Below are 6750 nucleotides of genomic sequence, written 5' to 3' on the forward strand. Positions count from 1 at the left end.
TTCAGGGGTGAGGGCGGTAATTACCGACCCTCTACTTATATCGTTACTCTTTACTGTAAGGTACGTGCCACATTTACTTTTGCAGTTTCTATTTCTCTTAAGGCCTGTTTACACGGTGCATTAACCCGTACGGGTTAATGTCTAAATGTATGAACGCGAGAATGAACGCCAAAATGCACCGTGTAACCACCCAACTTGTGCGAATGCATGCACAGAAAATAGAACCTGTTCTAATTTGGTTCATGCATTCGTACATGTTCCGTTCCGGTCCACAAAAATCATTCACGCAATCGTACATTAACTCGTACGTGTTAATGTACCGTGTAAACAGGCCTTTATACCTTGTGATTTACTGGTGACATTTTAGTCATTGCCATAAGAAAGGGATTTAAGTGAGACTATGTACTAAGGCAAGGATTGTGGCCATGAGGCTTAGGCTTTGAGAAATTAGAAAATAGATTGAGAATAATATTTATTGTGTATTTATTTATTCATTTAACCAAATACATAAATACATGTATTGCACATGCACAGACAACTACCCATTAATTATTAAGAAATGATATGTATACAACATCAACAGAACCAAGTTAAAATAAAGATTTAAATAAAATATTAATGCATTAAAGCGACAGCAATGAACATGGCAAAAAAACAAAAGGAAAAACTTCTTTCATATATGATTAAGGATGTTCCTCAAGCATTGCCTAAACTTCGTAGCCTTCATGGCAAAAATATCGATTTCAGGGGGAAGTTCATTTCCTACCCTCAGAATCCTAGCAATAGGGCTGTGAGACATATCACTGCATCCATGAAATTCTCAATGGAGTAAAGACTTGCTTCTGGTAGCATGAGATGGTATTTGTAGGGATACTAATTCCAAAAGTTGGGTACTAGAAATACTTATATTTAATAACTAGTGTAAGAACATCATATTTGCCATGATGTGCCGTGAAGGTAGAGTTGAAATTCATAAGTCCATGTATATGCATCAAGGTAAGAGATATTATTGATGTCAGCACTGACTTCGCGCATGTATAGCCTAATAAAACTGAATCTGGTTTTGAACCCTAGCATGTTATGAGCTCTTTTAGCAATAGTGTTAATTTGTTTGTCAAAAGTCATTGTGTGCGTAAGCCAATTATGCCCAAATCCTTGATCTCCATAGTTGGCAGAGAGGTGTGTTAATGATGATATATACTTAAATGTAACAGGCATATTGTTTATGTAGAATGACATGCAGTGATACTTATTGATATTGAGTGCCAAGGCATTGAGAGTACACCAGTTGGATAATTGATTTAAGGTATTTTGTAAGAAATGGCAATCGGTTAAGGATTTAATTTGTAGATCAAGTTTTAAATCATCAGCAAATAGTAGAAATAGGACATGCTGGGTTGTACTTGCATTATCATTCATGAACAAATAATAAAAAAAGAAATATCCAATAGAACATAATAATAATGATACTGTTTGCAAGGCGAGTAAATTAATATAATTAGCTTGACCATTACAGAATAAGAGAAGAGTCCAAGACCAATATTAAAGTAGAAAAACAAAAACTGTAGTTGTGAGATTACTGTAACAATTGTTTTATGAGTCGCCCATAATAGAAGAAAAGAAAGAATAATAGCCTGTATAATTGATTGAGGAGAGTGAGGAAAAAGGGAGTCTTCCATGCATCCTTTAAAATAGTTGAGGCAACACAATCAGTGTTGTCATTATGCATAATAGTCTGAATAAGACGACTGCCACAGATATAACTCATAGCATACCCAAACATAACATAGCTAACCCAAAGGAATGTGATATCAAACGTTCAGGTTTGGGGGAAGCATCTCCTTCCCTAGGACCACCTCGCACATGGTGATTTTGTTTACAGGTGTCTGAAAGCCTTACCTTGAATCAGTGGTCAAGTGCTCTGCTGATTAGGTCATCACAATTCCTCTTGGCATCTCCATTGAATACTTTTTTAATGTACGTAAACCTAACAAATATCTCTATATTAATCCAGGAGCTTATTTACTACAATTGCATCATAGGAATCATCATTCCCTTCCTTAATCCAAAATGGTTATTGCTCATGTATTTCCTTTTTCTTTTTTCCTTCGTTATTTTCATGTATTTTTAATCCTCGGAATCATTTCCATTTGTAGTATTAGCATAATTTTCAAATATTCTTCACCTTAAACAGCTTTCTTTTTTGAGTACTGCACGTATGTTTGGAAAATTTAGGATATTAGAGTTTCCCACTGGGTAAGTTCTCTCATAACTGCTGATATCTCATTTGGAGATTCATCCTCATTAGCCCTGTGGATCACAGACATAGGCAGAGTTTTGGGTAGACCAGGGGAGCCTGATCCTCCCAACTTAAATGTAAATTTGTTTGAAAAAAGTACGAATTCAATACATTAATGTACATTTAAAGTTAAAACATCAAAATTTCAAATAAGTTTAAAACATCATTTTGCTCGGGAGGACCCCCCATTTTGTTGAGAGGTATTACATAGCCTCTTATGTTATCCCTGTCTACCGTAATCTATGATTTCATTTTCTGGACGATTCCATTTATTAAAATGTTGAAAATCCACAATCCCAGGCCATCCTCACCCTCAGCACTTTTCTCCTGCACGGTCAATCCTAGTGTAGTCATGTAGCTCAATTTATGCTCTCCCATTTGTAGCCATAGTCATATATTGTAAAATTTTATAACTAATTCAATGGGACTAGGAAATTGGCAAATTTGTTGCATAGGGGGTCGTTATATAGGGATGACGTTAGGTTTGCTAATTCTCAGGATGGGCAACAGTTTCGTGTGCACATTACGGACTTGGCTGTAACATCTCCAGTGAGCTTCTGTTGGGATGGTTTTTGAATGGTTGAGAATTTCTGACTGCATTCCTTATAGAAACATGTTTTATACTAGTGAAGTATTCTTTTCCTTTGAGTCTGAAATTCTGATATGAAGATGCTAGTGTGTTCACTGAAGAAATACACCTCAATAAATTGTAATGCACCCCATTGCACAAATAATGGCTTGGGTTGGCAACATTTCAAAGCTAGCTTGGGGGAAGTACATCGTAAAACATGGTAGAGGAGAGTGCATATTAGTTGATAGAGAGAGATAAATTTTGATGCAATTATACTGTCTTAAAATAATTTATTTCACTTATGTGTCAATTATTTAATCATTAAGGTGTGTAAACCCTCGTTTCTTCAAAACTGGTTGACCAGATTCTGAAACAGCAAAACTGATTCAACGCTTCCAAGAATTTGTGTGTTTCATATTTAAATTTACAGGAATTAACATGGTGAATACCACTCCAATGCATTAATTTGAAACAAAAGTATAACCTCATAGGAAATAAACTGGTGCTTGAAAACCATACAAGTGATTAACTAGGTAACTCGTGTGAATTGCATGTAGATTCATTGCCCAGCACAATAATAAAACCCTTCACATGATCTTTTACAGCCATGGGAAATAAACTGGTGCTTGAAAACCATATAAGTGATTAACTGGGTAAATCTTAAGTGTAACAAGTAAAACCATTGCCCAGCACAATAATAAAACCCTTCACATGGTCTTATACAACAGTAACTTGTTTTAGTGTTTTTAGTCTTAGCATAGTGTTTTACTTGCGCTTGTCAGCGCTGGCAATCAATGTTCTATGTGAACGCATCCTTACTCAGTTTGGAAAATTCATACTTGAGTCTTACTAATTTTTTGGTCTTACTTTCATGATTGGGTGACCATCTTTCAGGGTCTACATATTTTCCTTATTCGCCTACATTCCAATCCAAGACTCATTAGAGATTGTCAAGAATCTAACATCCATGGGCATACCAGAAGATTTTCCATAATTGGTAGAACATAGTCTGCGAAACTCCTACTTCTTCAACCTTGAAAATGACCTATTCCCTTTAAAAACCTGGATCAGTGCACATTTCATTAAATTGTGGATAATAACTATAGAAGTGTTTCTCTTCCATCATCGCAATCGAAAAATTCAGCAAGATATAATCCTAGTCAGTTGATTTATCTCCTACTTCTGTTGAGACAATGTGTTCCACAAGCATAGTATAGGAGCGACCTTGGGGTCACCAATGTTTATGAAGATTTGTCATATACCCACACGGATCAGAGGAATTGAGGAAATTAATAGCCAACCGCACACTGTAAAGTTCACTACGGAAGTTGAAAAGCATACCTAACTAGTAGCCATTCCTGAATGTCATTTTCGAGAAGAAGGGAACTTTTTCTGAGCTCGTAAATTTTCCTGATCATCATAAAAAGATTAGGCTGCATGCCTAGAATATCCAACTTCTATGCCCAAAAGACAAAATTACTCAATAACTCTATGAGGAAGAGTAGGTGCTTAGTTCAATAGGGTTGTTCACCATATTTTTTTTATTTAAGAAATTGAAAGATCGTGCTTCAGGAGGAGCAATGACAATTATATTACGCTATTTTCTTCATTGTACATGTTTAGAGAAGGCTTTAAACAGTGACAAATTTTACGTTACGCCAAAAAGCCCCACTTCCATCTTGAATTGATGTGTGACGTCACAAGCCTGTAGATGCCCTGCTGCAGTGTTGTTTAAGTGGCTCAGCAGGGTTATTCCCCTTTTTTTTAAGATCTCCAGCGTCTGCCGCCAGATCAGTGTTTAAAGAAAATCCAAATTTATCCTTTAATAAGAGTAATAATAAGCATAATTACCCTTACTTGTACATATTTATTGCTCATCATATCACAAATAGCACTACAACGCACACATTTCACGAGCTGTCTTTTTGATACGTATAATAAGTATATTCCAAATCAACTGATTCAATAAAAAACTTGGCTCACAATAAATATAAAACACTATTATGTAACACTAATAAAACATGACAATCGGTTTTCCAATCACTCTGCACACACAAAAGAATTTGCACTCCTTGAAGTTCGAAAGGATTCTACACACCTCACTTACCACTCATCACTAACGACTTAGAATCAGTTTACGTTATTTTACATTGACATTACGAAGACAATGAAATGAATAGGCTGAAACAAATTATTAAACTAGTTAAACCAGTTATTGTAACATCAAAAAACTTCGAATTTCGCTTTCACTATTACAGTAACCAAATATGACCAAAACAAACAACAGCGCAACGAAATTCGTGAAATGTAAACACTGGAATCGTTCCGAATGGAGGTTTGGTATACATGAGGACGTACATCTAAATTCAAGATGGCCGAAAGCGAAATATTATTAAAAAATGTAAACAAAGGCGAGTTCTAAGGCTAGAGTCCCAGAGAAAAGTAGAAATGAATTGGAAACCGTTATTATATTAATATTTGATGTACAATTAGGCCCCGGGAGTGATTTTGGTTTCAGATCGTTTGGGTTAACATTTTCGGAGTACATTTTCATGACGGTATTTATTGGCCTTTTACATTAAATTGTGACTAGAATCTGTCTCAGAATCATATAGTGGTTTGTTTTTTATGTTAGCTAACTATGTGTAAACATTATTGAGGAATATATCAGTGGAAATATTTGATGAGAACTTGGGGTAACATTTCTGATGTACATTTTGCTTACGAGGCATTTGTATGTATTTTCATCATTGTGGGGTGAAAAAATCAATAGTGAATAATAAATAGGTTAACATATCGTGTTATTATACAACTAGGATGCTTATTTGAATCAAATTAAAGCAATGGGAGTTATTTTGGTTTCAGAAAAATTGGGTTAACATTTTCGGTGTACATCTTCATGTCGGTATTTATTGGCCTTTTGCATTAAATTGTGACTAGAATCTGTCTCAGAATCATATAGTGGTTTGTTTATGATATTAGCTAACCATGTGTAAACATGATTGAGGAATATATCGAGGTAAATATGTAATGAGAACTTGGGGTAACATTTCTGATGTACATTTTGCTTACGAGGCATTTGTATGTATTTTCATCATTGTGGGGTAAAAAAATCAATGGTGAATAATAAATAGGTTAACAGATCGTGTTATTATACAACTAGGATGCTTATTTGAATCAAATTAAAGCAATGGGAGTTATTTTGGTTTCAGAAAGTTTGGGTTAACATTTTCGGTGTACATCTTCATGTCGGTATTTATTGGCCTTTTACATTAAATTGTGACTAGAATCTGTCTCAGAATCATATAGTGGTTTGTTTTTGATATTAGCTAACTATGTGTAAACATGATTGAGGAATATATCGAGGTAAATATGTAATGAGAACTTGGGGTAACATTTCTGATGTACATTTTGCTTACGAGGCATTTGTATGTATTTTCATCATTGTGGGGTAAATAAATCAATGGTGAATAATAAATAGGTTAACAGATCGTGTTATTATACAACTAGGATGCTTATTTGATGTAAATTAAAGCAATGGGAGTTATTTTGGTTTCATAAAGTTTGGGTTAACATTTTTGGTGTACATCCTCATGTCGGTATTTATTGGCATTTTACATCATTAAATGGCTAGAATGTGTCTCGTAATGATAAAGTGGCTTAGTTTTGATGTCATCTAACGATGTGTAAACATGATTGAGGAATATATCAGCGTAAATATTTGATGAGAACTTGGGGTAACATTTCTGATGAACATTTTGCTTACGAGGCATTTATCTCTATTTTCATCATTGTGGGGTAAAAATTCAATAGTGAATAATAAATACGTAAACATTTCTTGTTACATTTCAACTAGAACGCTGATTTGATGTAAATTAAA

The sequence above is a fragment of the Ischnura elegans genome, chromosome 1 (assembly GCF_921293095.1).
Source record: "Ischnura elegans chromosome 1, ioIscEleg1.1, whole genome shotgun sequence".
Lineage (NCBI taxonomy): Eukaryota > Metazoa > Arthropoda > Insecta > Odonata > Coenagrionidae > Ischnura > Ischnura elegans.